The sequence below is a fragment of the Schistocerca americana genome, unplaced genomic scaffold (genome assembly GCF_021461395.2).
Source record: "Schistocerca americana isolate TAMUIC-IGC-003095 unplaced genomic scaffold, iqSchAmer2.1 HiC_scaffold_46, whole genome shotgun sequence".
NCBI lineage: Eukaryota > Metazoa > Arthropoda > Insecta > Orthoptera > Acrididae > Schistocerca > Schistocerca americana.
The window spans coordinates 550,967-565,315 of NW_025726192.1; positions in this window are offsets into that span (position 1 = coordinate 550,967).

The following is a 14,349-nucleotide window of genomic DNA, read 5'->3' on the forward strand; positions in this document are numbered from 1 at the left end:
AAGCTGAAATGAAGCATCGAAATCTATAACTAGTGTCACAGGAATAGTTCAAAAAATAGAGAGTAAGATGAGACAGTATTCTTGCACTTAAGTCGCCATTGAGCCTTTTGTATTTAATTCTGATGCATTTTCTGTGTTTCATCGTCAATATAGGGTCAGAGGGATACAGTAAACCTGAAGTGAAGCATCGGAGTTTATAAGTAGTGTCACAGTAAGGGTCAAAACATAGACAGTAAGAAGAGTCAGTTTTCTTGTACTTAAGTTGGCATTGTCCCTTTTGTATTTCATTCCGATGCAATTTCTGTGTTTCATCGTCAATAAGATCGTCAGAGGGTACAGTAAACCTAAAGTGAAGCATCGGAATCTATAACTAGTGTCACAGGAATGGTTCAAAACATAGACTGTAAGAAGAGTCAGTTTTCTTGTACTTAAGTAGGCATTGTGCCTTTTGTATTTAATTCCGATGCAATCTCTGTGTTTCGTGGTCAATAAGAAGGTCCATGGGATACAGTAAACCTGAAGTGAAGCATCGGAATCTAAAACCGGTCTCACAGGAAAGGTTCAAAACGTAGACAGTATGAAGGGCCAGCCTTCTTGTACTTGAGTCGGCATTGTCCCTTTTGTATTTAATTCCGGTGCATTTTCTGTGTTTCATCGTCAATAAGAAGGTCAGAGGGATACAATAAAGCTGAAGTGAAGCTTCGGAATCTATAACTAGTGTGACAGGAATGGTTAAAATTTTAGACAGTAAGAAGAGTCAGTTTTCTTGTACTTAAGTCGGCATTGTGCTTTTTGTGTCTAATTCCGATGCAATTTCTTGTTTCATCGTCAATAAGAAGGTCAGAGGGATACAGTAAAACTGAATTGAAGCATCGGAATCTATAACTAGTGTCACAGGAATGGTTTATGACATAGACAGTAAGAAGAGCCAGTCTTCTTGTACTTGAGTCGGCATTGTGCTTTTTGTATTTAATTCCGATGCAATTTCTGTGTTTCGTCGTCAATAATAAGGTCCAAGGGGTACAGTAAACCTGAAGTGAAGATTCGGAATCTATAACTAGTGTCACAGGAATGGTTCAAAGCATAGACAGTAAGAAGAGTCAGTCTTCTTGTACTCAAGTCGGCATTGAGACTTTTGTATTTAATTCCAGTGCAATTTCTGTGTTTCATCGTCAATAAGAAGGTCAGAGGGATACAGTAAGCTTGAAGTGAAGCATCGGAATATATAACTAGTCTCACAGGAATGGTTCAAAACATAGACAGTAAGACGAGTTAGTTTTCTTGTACTTAAGTGGACATTGTGACTCTTGTATTTAATTCCGATGAAATTTCGGTGTTTCATCGTAAATACGAAGGTCAGAGGGATACAGTAAACCTGAAGTGAAGCATCGGAATCTATAACTAGTGTCACAGGAATGGTTCAAAACATAGACAGTAAGAAGATTTAGTTTTCGTGTACTTAAGACGGCATTGTGCATTTTGTATTTAATTCCGATGCAATATCTGTGTTTCATCGTCAATAAGAAGGTCAGAGGGATAAAATAAACCTGATGTGAAGCATCGAAATCTGTAACTAGTGTCACAGGAATGGTTCAAAACTTAGACAGTAAGAAGAGTCAGTTTTCTTGTACTTCAGTCGGCATTGTGCTTTTTGTATTTAATTCCGATGCAATTTCTGTGTTTCATCGACAATAAGAAGGTCAGAGAGATACAGTAAACCTGAAGTGAGGCATCGGAATCTATAACTGCTGTCACAGGAATGGTTCATAACATAGACAGTAAGAAGAGACAGTTTTATTGTACTTAAGTAGGCATTGTGCCTTTTGTATTTAATTCCGATGCAATTTCTGTGTTTCGTGGTCAATATCAAGGTCCATGGGATACAGTAAGTCTGAAGTGAAGCATCGGAATCTAAATCCGGTTCCACAGGAAAGGTTCATAACATAGACAGTAAGAAGAGCCAGCCTTCTTGTACTTGAGTCGGAATTGTGCCTTTTGTATTTAATTCCGATGCAATTTCTGTGTTTCATCGTCAATAAGAAGGTCAGAGGGACACAGTACACCTATAATGAAGCATCAGAATCTATAACTAGTGTCACAGGAATGGTTCAAAACTTAGACAGTAAGAGGAGTCAGTTTTCTTGTACTTAAGTAGGCATTGTGCCTTTTGTATATAATTCCGATGCAATTTCTGTGTTTCATCGTCAATAAGAAGGTCAGACTGATACAGTAAACATGAAGTGAAGCATCGGAATCTATAACTAGTGTCACAGGAATGGTTCAAAGTATAGACAGTAAGAAGAGCCAGTCTTCTTGTACTTGAGTCGGAATTGTGCCTTTTGTATTTAATTCCGATGCAATTTCTGTGTTTCATCGTCAATAAGAAGGTCAGAGGGCTACAGTAAAGCTGAAGTGAAGCATCGGAATCTATAACTAGCGTCACAGGAATGGTTAAATACATAGAGAGTAAGATGAGACTGTCTTCTTGTACTTAAGTCGGCATTGAGCCTTTTGTATTTAATTCCGATGCAATTTCTGTGTTTCATCGTCAATATAAGGTCAGAGGGATACAGTCAACCTGAAGTGAAGCATCGGAATCAATAACTAGTGTCACAGGATTGGTTCAAAACATAGACAATAAGAAGAGTCAGTTTTCTTGTACTTAAGTCGGCATTGTGCCGTTTGAATTTAATTCCGATGTAATTTCTGTGTTTCGTGGTCAATAAGAAAGTCCATGGGATACAGTAAACCTGAAGTGAAGGATCGGATTCTAAAATCGGTCTCACAGGAAAGGTTCAAAACATAAACAATATGAAGAGCCAGCCTTCTTGTACTTGAGTCAGCATTGTACCTTTTGTATTTAATTCCGATGCAATTTCTGTGTTTCATCGTCAATAAGAAGGCCAGAGGGATACAGTAAACCTGAAGTGAAGAATCGGAATCTATAACTAGTGTCACAGGAATGGTTCAAAGCATAGACAGTAAGAAGAGTCAGTCTTCTTGTACTCAAGTCGGCATTGAGACTTTTGTATTTAATTCCGGTGCAATTTCTGTGTTTCATCGTCAATAAGAAGGTCAGAGGGATACAGTTAGCTTGAAGTGAAGCATCGGAATATATAACTAGTGTCACAGGAATGGTTCAAAACATAGACAGTAAGACGAGTTAGTTTTCTTGTACTTAAGTGGACATTGTGACTCTTGTATTTAATTCCGATGAAATTTCGGTGTTTCATCGTAAATACGAAGGTCAGAGGGATACAGTAAACCTGAAGTGAAGCATCGGAATCTATAACTAGTGTCACAGGAATGGTTCAAAACATAGACAGTAAGAAGATTTAGTTTTCGTGTACTTCAGACGGCATTGTGCATTTTGTATTTAATTCCGATGCAATATCTGTGTTTCATCGTCAATAAGAAGGTCAGAGGGATAAAATAAACCTGATGTGAAGCATCGAAATCTGTAACTAGTGGCACAGGAATGGTTCAAAACTTAGACAGTAAGAAGAGTCAGTTATCTTGTACTTAAGTAGGCATTGTGCTTTTGTATTTAATTCCGATGCAATTTCTGTGTTTCATCGTCAATAAGAAGGTCGGAGGGATACAGTACACCTGAAAAGAAGCATCAGAATCTATAACTAGTGTCACAGGAATGGTTCAAAGCATAGACAGTAAGAAGAGTCAGTTTTCTTGTACTTAAGTAGGCATTGTGCCTTTTGTATATACTTCCGATGCAATTTCTGTGTTTCATCGTCAATAAGAAGGTGAGACTGATACAGTAAACAAGAAGTGAGGCATCGGAATCTATAACTAGTATACAGGAATGGTTCAAAACATAGACAGTAAGAAGATTTAGTTTTCGTGTACTTAAGACGGCATTGTGCCTTTTGTATTTAATTCCGATGCAATATCTGTGTTTCATCGTCAAAAAGAAGGACAGAGGGATACAATAAACCTGATGTGAAGCATCGAAATCTGTAACTAGTGGCACAGGAATGGTTCAAAACTTAGACAGTAAGAAGAGTCAGTTTTCTTGTACTTAAGTAGGCATTGTGCTTTTGTATTTAATTCCGATGCAATTTCTGTGTTTCATCGTCAATATAAGGTCAGAGGGATGCAGTAAACCTGAAGTGAAGCATCGGAATCTACAACTAGTGTCACAGGAATGGTTCAAAACATAGACAGTAAGAAGAGTCAGTTTTCTTGTACTTAAGTTGGCATTGTCCCTTTTGTATTTAATTCCGATTCAATTTCTGTGTTTCATCGTCAATAAGATCGTCAGAGGGTACAGTAAACCTGAAGTGAAGCATCGGAATCCATAACTAGTGTCACAGGAATGGTTCAAAACATAGACAGTAAGAAGAGTCAGCTTTCATGTACTTAATTAGGCATGTGCCTTTTGTATTTAATTCCGATGCAATTTCTGTGTTTCGTGGTCAATAAGAAGGTCCATGGGATACAGTAAACCTGAAGTAAAACATCGGAATCTATAACCGGTCTCACAGGAAAGGTTCAAAACATAGACAGTATGAAGAGCCAGCCTTCTTGTACTTGAGTCGGCATTGTGCCTTTTGTATGTAATTCCGATGCAATGTCTGTGTTTCATCGTAAAAAAGAAGGTCAGAGGGATACAGTAAAGCTGAAGTGAAGCATCGGAATCTATAACTAGTGTCACAGGAATGGTTCAAAACTTACACAGTAAGAAGAGTCAGTTTTCTTGTACTTCAGTCGGCATTGTGCTTTTTGTATTTAATTCCGATGCAATTTCTGTGTTTCATCGACAATAAAAAGGTCAGAGTGATACAGTAAACCTGAAGTGAGGCATCGGAATCTATAACTGCTGTCACAGGAATGGTTCATAACATAGACAGTAAGAAGAGACAGTTTTATTGTACTTAAGTAGGCATTGTGCCTTTTGTATTTAATTCCGATGCAATTTCTGTGTTTCGTGGTCAATAACAAGGTCCATGGGATACAGTAAGTCTGAAGTGAAGCATCGGAATCTAAATCCGGTCCCACAGGAAAGGTTCATAACATAGACAGTAAGAAGAGCCAGCCTTCTTGTACTTGAGTCGGAATTGTGCCTTTTGTATTTAATTCCGATGCAATTTCTGTGTTTCATCGTCAATAAGAAGGTCAGAGGGACACAGTACACCTATAATGAAGCATCAGAATCTATAACTAGTGTCACAGGAATGGTTCAAAACTTAGACAGTAAGAAGAGTCAGTTTTCTTGTACTTAAGTAGGCATTGTGCCTTTTGTATATAATTCCGATGCAATTTCTGTGTTTCATCGTCAATAAGAAGGTCAGACTGATACAGTAAACATGAAGTGAAGCATCGGAATCTATAACTAGTGTCACAGGAATGGTTCAAAGTATAGACAGTAAGAAGAGCCAGTCTTCTTGTACTTGAGTCGGAATTGTGCCTTTTGTATTTAATTCCGATGCAATTTCTGTGTTTCATCGTCAATAAGAAGGTCAGAGGGCTACAGTAAAGCTGAAGTGAAGCATCGGAATCTATAACTAGCGTCACAGGAATGGTTAAATACATAGAGAGTAAGATGAGACTGTCTTCTTGTACTTAAGTCGGCATTGAGCCTTTTGTATTTAATTCCGATGCAATTTCTGTGTTTCATCGTCAATATAAGGTCAGAGGGATACAGTCAACCTGAAGTGAAGCATCGGAATCAATAACTAGTGTCACAGGAATGGTTCAAAACATAGACAGTAAGAAGAGTCAGTTTTCTTGTACTTAAGTCGGCATTGTGCCGTTTGAATTTAATTCCGATGTAATTTCTGTGTTTCGTGGTCAATAAGAAAGTCCATGGGATACAGTAAACCTGAAGTGAAGCATCGGATTCTAAAATCGGTCTCACAGGAAAGGTTCAAAACATAAACAGTATGAAGAGCCAGCCTTCTTGTACTTGAGTCAGCATTGTGCCTTTTGTATTTAATTCCGATGCAATTTCTGTGTTTCATCGTCAATAAGAAGGCCAGAGGGATACAGTAAACCTGAAGTGAAGCATCGGACTCTATAACTAGTGTCACAGGAATGGTTCAAACATAGACAGTAAGAAGAGTCAGATTTCTTGTACTTAAGTCGGCATTGTGCCTTTTGTATTGATTTCCGTTGCAATTTCTGTGTTTCATAGTCAATACGAAGGTCAGAGGGATACAGTAAACCTGAGGTGAAGCATCGGAATCTATTACTAGTGTCACATTAATGGTTCAAAACATAGACAGTAAGAAGAGACAATTTTCGTGTACTTAAGTCGCCATTGTGCCTTTTGTATTTAATTCCGATGCAATTTCTGAGTTTCATCGTCAATAAGGAGGTCGGAGGGATACAGTAAACCTAAAGTGAAGCATCGGAATCTATAACTAGTGTCACAGGAATGGTTCAAAACATAGACAGTAAGAAGAGTCAGTCTTCTTGCACTTAAGTCGGCATTGTGCCTTTTGTATTAATTTCCGATGCAATTTCTATGTTTCATCTTCATTAAGAAGATCCGAGGGATACAGTAAACATGAAGTGAAGCATCGGAAACTATAACTAGTGTCACAGGAGTGGTTCAAAACATAGACAGTAAGAAGAGTCAGTTTTCTTGTACTTAAGTTGGCATTGAGCCTTTTGTATTTAATTCCGATGCAATTTCTGTGTTTCATCGTCAATATAAGGTCAGAGGGATACAGTAAAACTGAAGTGAAGCATCGGAATCAATAACTAGTGTCACAGGAATGGTTCAAAAAATAGACAGTAAGAAGAGTCAGTTTTCTTGTACTTAAGTCGGCATTGTGCCGTTTGAATTTAATTCCGATGTAATTTCTGTGTTTCGTGGTCAATAAGAAAGTCCATGGGATACAGTAAACCTGAAGTGAAGCATCGGAATCTAAAATCGGTCTCACAGGAAAGGTTCCAAACATAAACAGTATGAAGAGCCAGCCTTCTTGTACTTGAGTCAGCATTGTACCTTTTGTATTTAATTCCGATGCAATTTCTGTGTTTCATCGTCAATAAGAAGGCCAGAGGGATACAGTAAACCTGAAGTGAAGAATCGGAATCTATAACTAGATTCACAGGAATGGTTCAAAGCATAGACAGTAAGAAGAGTCAGTCTTCTTGTACTCAAGTCGGCATTGAGACTTTTGTATTTAATTCCGGTGCAATTTCTGTGTTTCATCGTCAATAAGAAGGTCAGAGGGATACAGTAAGCTTGAAGTGAAGCATCGGAATATATAACTAGTGTCACAGGAATGGTTCATAACATAGACAGTAAGACGAGTTAGTTTTCTTGTACTTAAGTGGACATTGTGACTCTTGTATTTAATTCCGATGAAATTTCGGTGTTTCATCGTAAATACGAAGGTCAGAGGGATACAGTAAACCTGAAGTGAAGCATCGGAATCTATAACTAGTGTCACAGGAATGGTTCAAAACATAGACAGTAAGAAGATTTAGTTTTCGTGTACTTAAGACGGCATTGTGCATTTTGTATTTAATTCCGATGCAATATCTGTGTTTCATCGTCAATAAGAAGGTCAGAGAGATAAAATAAACCTGATGTGAAGCATCGAAATCTGTAACTAGTGGCACAGGAATGGTTCAAAACTTAGACAGTAAGAAGAGTCAGTTATCTTGTACTTAAGTAGGCATTGTGCTTTTGTATTTAATTCCGATGCAATTTCTGTGTTTCATCGTCAATAAGAAGGTCGGAGGGATACAGTACACCTGAAAAGAAGCATCAGAATCTATAACTAGTGTCACAGGAATGGTTCAAAGCATAGACAGTAAGAAGAGTCAGTTATCTTGTACTTAAGTAGGCATTGTGCTTTTGTATTTAATTCCGATGCAATTTCTGTGTTTCATCGTCAATATAAGGTCAGAGGGATGCAGTAAACCTGAAGTGAAGCATCGGAATCTACAACTAGTGTCACAGGAATGGTTCAAAACATAGACAGTAAGAAGAGTCAGTTTTCTTGTACTTAAGTTGGCATTGTCCCTTTTGTATTTAATTCCGATTCAATTTCTGTGTTTCATCGTCAATAAGATCGTCAGAGGGTACAGTAAACCTGAAGTGAAGCATCGGAATCCATAACTAGTGTCACAGGAATGGTTCAAAACATAGACAGTAAGAAGAGTCACCTTTCATGTACTTAATTAGGCATGTGCCTTTTGTATTTAATTCCGATGCAATTTCTGTGTTTCGTGGTCAATAAGAAGGTCCATGGGATACAGTAAACCTGAAGTGAAACATCGGAATCTATAACCGGTCTCACAGGAAAGGTTCAAAACATAGACAGTATGAAGAGCCAGCCTTCTTGTACTTGAGTCGGCATTGTGCCTTTTGTATGTAATTCCGATGCAATGTCTGTGTTTCATCGTAAAAAAGAAGGTCAGAGGGATACAGTAAAGCTGAAGTGAAGCATCGGAATCTATAACTAGTGTCACAGGAATGGTTCAAAACTTACACAGTAAGAAGAGTCAGTTTTCTTGGACTTCAGTCGGCATTGTGCTTTTTGTATTTAATTCCGATGCAATTTCTGTGTTTCATCGACAATAAAAAGGTCAGAGTGATACAGTAAACCTGAAGTGAGGCATCGGAATCTATAACTGCTGTCACAGGAATGGTTCATAACATAGACAGTAAGAAGAGACAGTTTTATTGTACTTAAGTAGGCATTGTGCCTTTTGTATTTAATTCCGATGCAATTTCTGTGTTTCGTGGTCAATAACAAGGTCCATGGGATACAGTAAGTCTGAAGTGAAGCATCGGAATCTAAACCCGGTCCCACAGGAAAGGTTCATAACATAGACAGTAAGAAGAGCCAGCCTTCTTGTACTTGAGTCGGAATTGTGCCTTTTGTATTTAATTCCGATGCAATTTCTGTGTTTCATCGTCAATATGAAGGTCAGAGGGACACAGTACACCTATAATGAAGCATCAGAATCTATAACTAGTGTCACAGGAATGGTTCAAAACTTAGACAGTAAGAAGAGTCAGTTTTCTTGTACTTAAGTAGGCATTGTGCCTTTTGTATATAATTCCGATGCAATTTCTGTGTTTCATCGTCAATAAGAAGGTCAGACTGATACAGTAAACATGAAGTGAAGCATCGGAATCTATAACTAGTGTCACAGGAATGGTTCAAAGTATAGACAGTAAGAAGAGCCAGTCTTCTTGTACTTGAGTCGGAATTGTGCCTTTTGTATTTAATTCCGATGCAATTTCTGTGTTTCATCGTCAATAAGAAGGTCAGAGGGCTACAGTAAAGCTGAAGTGAAGCATCGGAATCTATAACTAGCGTCACAGGAATGGTTAAATACATAGAGAGTAAGATGAGACTGTCTTCTTGTACTTAAGTCGGCATTGAGCCTTTTGTATTTAATTCCGATGCAATTTCTGTGTTTCATCGTCAATATAAGGTCAGAGGGATACAGTCAACCTGAAGTGAAGCATCGGAATCAATAACTAGTGTCACAGGAATGGTTCAAAACATAGACAGTAGGAAGAGTCAGTTTTCTTGTACTTAAGTCGGCATTGTGCCGTTTGAATTTAATTCCGATGTAATTTCTGTGTTTCGTGGTCAATAAGAAAGTCCATGGGATACAGTAAACCTGAAGTGAAGCATCGGATTCTAAAATCGGTCTCACAGGAAAGGTTCAAAACATAAACAGTATGAAGAGCCAGCCTTCTTGTACTTGAGTCAGCATTGTGCCTTTTGTATTTAATTCCGATGCAATTTCTGTGTTTCATCGTCAATAAGAAGGCCAGAGGGATACAGTAAACCTGAAGTGAAGCATCGGAATCTATAACTAGTATCACAGGAATGGTTCAAACATAGACAGTAAGAAGAGTCAGATTTCTTGTACTTAAGTCGGCATTGTGCCTTTTGTATTGATTTCCGTTGCAATTTCTGTGTTTCATAGTCAATACGAAGGTCAGAGGGATACAGTAAACCTGAGGTGAAGCATCGGAATCTATAACTAGTGTCACATTAATGGTTCAAAACATAGACAGTAAGAAGAGACAATTTTCGTGTACTTAAGTCGCCATTGTGCCTTTTGTATTTAATTCCGATGCAATTTCTGAGTTTCATCGTCAATAAGGAGGTCGGAGGGATACAGTAAACCTAAAGTGAAGCATCGGAATCTATAACTAGTGTCACAGGAATGGTTCAAAACATAGACAGTAAGAAGAGTCAGTCTTCTTGTACTTAAGTCGGCATTGTGCCTTTTGTATTAATTTCCGATGCAATTTCTATGTTTCATCTTCATTAAGAAGATCCGAGGGATACAGTAAACCTGAAGTGAAGCATCGGAAACTATAACTAGTGTCACAGGAATGGTTCAAAACATAGACAGTAAGAAGAGTCAGTTTTCTTGTACTTAAGTAGGCATTATGCCTTTTGTATTTAATTCCGATGCAATTTCTGTGTTTCGTGGGCAATAAGAAGGTCCATGGGATACAGTAAACCTGAAGTGAAGCTTCGGAATCTAAAACCGGTCTCACAGAAAAGGTTCAAAACGTAGACAGTATGAAGAGCCAGCCTTCTTGTACTTGAGTCGGCATTGTCCCTTTTGTATTTAATTCCGATGCAATTTCTTGTTTCATCGTCAATAAGAAGGTCAGAGGGATACAGTAAAACTGAATTGACGCATCGGATTCTATAACTAGTGTCACAGGAATGGTTTATAACATAGACAGTAAGAAGAGCCAGTCTTCTTGTACTTGAGTCGGCATTGTGCCTTTTGTATTTAATTCCGATGCGATTTCTATGTTTCATCGTCAATAAGGAGGTCAGAGGGATACAGTAAACCTGAAGTGAAGCATCGGAATCTATAACTAGTGTCACAGGAATGGTTCAAAACATAGATAGTAAGAAGAGTCAGTTTTTTTGTGCTTAAGTCGGCATTGTGCCTTTTGTATTTAATTCCGATGCAATTTCTGTGTTTCGTCGTCACTAATAAGGTCCAAGGGATACAGTAAACCTGAAGTGAAGAATCGGAATCTATAACTATTGTCACAGGAATGGTTCAAAGCATAGACAGTAAGAAGAGTCAGTCTTCTTGTACTCAAGTCGGCATTGAGACTTTTGTATTTAATTCCGGTGCAATGTCTGTGTTTCATCGTCAATAAGAAGGTCAGAGGGATCAAGTAAGCTTGAAGTGAAGCATCGGAATATATAACTAGTGTCACAGGAATGGTTCAAAACATAGACAGTAAGACGAGTTAGTTTTCTTGTACTTAAGTGGACATTGTGACTTTTGTTTTTAATTCCGATGAAATTTCGGTGTTTCATCGTCAATACGAAGGTCAGAGGGATACAGTAAACCTGAAGTGAAGCATCGGAATCTATAACTAGTGTCACAGGAATGGTTCAAAACATAGACAGCAAGAAGATTTAGTTTTCGTGTACTTAAGACGGCATTGTGCCTTTTGTATTTAATACCGATGCAATATCTTTGTTTCATCGTCAATAAGAAGGTCAGGGGGATACAGTACACCTGAAATGAAGCATCAGAATCTATAACTAGTGTCACAGGAATGGTTTAAAACATAGACAGTATGAAGAGTCAGTTATCTTGTACTTAAGTAGGCATTGTTCTTTTGTATTTAATTCCAATGCAAATTCTGTGTTTCATCGTCGATAAGAAGGTCAGAGGGATACAGTACACCTGAAATGAAGCATCAGAATCTATAACTAGTGTCACAGGAATGGTTCAAAACTTAGACAGAAAGAAGAGTCAGTTTTCTTGTACTTAAGTAGGCATTGTGCCTTTGGTATATAATTCCGATGCAATTTCTGTGTTTCATCGTCAATAAGAAGGTCAGACTGATACAGAAAAGATGAAGTGAAGCATCGGAATCTATAACTAGTGTCACAGGAATGGTTCAAAGCATAGACAGTAAGAAGAGCCATGCTTCTTGTACTTGATTCGGAATTGTGCCTGTTGTATTTAATACCGATGCAATTTCTGTGTTTCATCGTCAATAAGAAGGTCAGAGGGCTACAGTAAAGCTGAAGTGAAGCATCGGAATCTATAACTAGCGTCAAACGAATGTTTAAATACATAGAGAGTAAGATGAGACAGTCTTCTTGTACTTAAGTCGGCATTGAGCCTTTTGTATTTAATTCCGATTCAATTTCTGTGTTTCATCGTCAATATAAGGTCAGAGGGATACAGTAAACCTGAAGTGAAGCATTGGAATCAATAGTGTCACAGGAATGGTTCAAAGTATAGACAGTAAGAAGAGTCAGTTTTCTTGTACTTAAGTCGGCATTGTGCCGTTTGAATATAATTCCGATGTAATTTCTGTGTTTCGTGGTCAATAAGAAAGTCCATGGGATACAGTAAACCTGAAGTGAAGCATCGGAATCTAAAATCGGTCTCACAGGAAAGGTTCAAAGCATAAACAGTATGAAGAGCCAGCCTTCTTGTGCTTGAGTCAGCATTGTGCCTTTTGAATTTAATTCCGATGCAATTTCTGTGTTTCATCGTCAACAAGAAGGTCAGAGGGATACAGTAAAGCTGAAGTGAAGCATCGGAATCTATAACTAGTGTCAGAGGAATGGTTCAAACTTAGACACTAAGAAGAGTCAGTTTTCTTGTACTTATGTCGGCATTGTGCTTTTTGTATTTAATTCCGATGCACTTTCTGTGTTTCATCGTCAATAAGAAGGTCAGAGGGATACAGTAAACCTGAAGTGAAGCATCGGTATCTATAACTAGTGTCACAGGAATGGTTCAAAACATAGACAGTAAGAAGAGTCAATTTTCGTGTACTTAAGTCGCCATTGTGCCTTTTGTATTTAATTCCGATGCAATTTCTGAGTTTCATCGTCAATAAGGAGGTCGGAGGGATACAGTAAACCTAAAGTGAAGAATCGGAATCTATAACTAGTGTCACAGGAATGGTTCAAAACATAGACAGAAAGAAGAGTCAGTCTTCTTGTACTTAAGTCGGCATTGTGCCTTTTGTATTAATTTCCGATGCAATTTCTATGTTTCATCTTCAATAAGAAGATCCGAGGGATACAGTAAACCTGAAGTGAAGCATCGGAGACTATAACTAGTGTCACAGGAGTGGTTCAAAACATAGACAGTAAGAAGAGTCAGTTTTCTTGTACTTAAGTCGGCATTGTGCCTTTTGTATTTAATTCCGATGCAATTTCTGTGTTTCATCGTCTATAAGAAGGTCAGAGGGATACAGTAAACCTGAAGTGAAGCATCGGAATCTATAACTAGTGTCACAGGAATGGTTCAAAATATAGACAGTAAGAAGAGTCAGTTGTCTTGTACTTATGTCGGCATTGTGCCTTTTGTAATTAATTCCAATGCAATATCTGTGTTTCACCGCTAATAAGAAGTTCAGAGGGAGGCAGTGAACCTGAAGTCGAGCATCCGAATCCATAACTAGTGTCACAGGTATGGTTCAAAGCATAGACAGTAAGAAGAGCCAGTCTTCTTGTACTTGAGTCGGCATTGTGCCTTTTGTATTTAATTCCGATGCAATAACTGTGTTTCATCGACAATAAGGAAGTCAGAGGGATACAGTAAAGCTGAAGTTTAGCATCGGAATCCATAATTAGTGTCACAGGAATGGTTCAAAACATAGAGAGTAAGATGAGACAGTCTTCTTGCACTTAAGTCGGCATTGAGCCTTTTGTATTTAATTCCGATGCATTTTCTGTGTTTCATCGCCAATATAAGGTCAGAGGGATACAGTAAACCTGAAGTGAAGCATCGGAATTTATAAGTAGTGTCACAGTGAGGGTCAAAACATAGACAGTAAGAAGAGTCAGTTTTCTTGTACTTAAGTTGGCATTGTCCCTTTTGTATTTCATTCCGATGCAATTTCTGTGTTTCATCGTCAATAAGATCGTCAGAGGGTACAGTAAACCTGAAGTGAAGCATCGGAATCTATAACTAGTGTCACAGGAATGGTTCAAAACATAGACAGTAAGAAGAGTCAGTTTTCTTGTACTTAAGTAGGCATTGTGCCTTTTGTATTTAATTCCGATGCAATTTCTGTGTTTCGTGGGCAATAAGAAGGTCCATGGGATACAGTAAAACTGAAATGAAGCTTCGGAATCTAAAACCAGTCTCACAGGAAAGGTTCAAAACGTAGACAGTATGAAGAGCCAGCCTTCTTGTACTTGAGTCGGCATTGTCCCTTTTGTATTTAATTCCGATGCAATTTCTGTGTTTCATCGTCAATAAGAAGGTCAGAGGGATACAATAAAGCTGAAGTGAAGCATCAGAATCTATAATTAGTGTGACAGGAATGGTTCAAATCTTAGACAGTAAGAAGAGTCAGTTTTCTTGTACTTAAGTCGGCATTGTGTT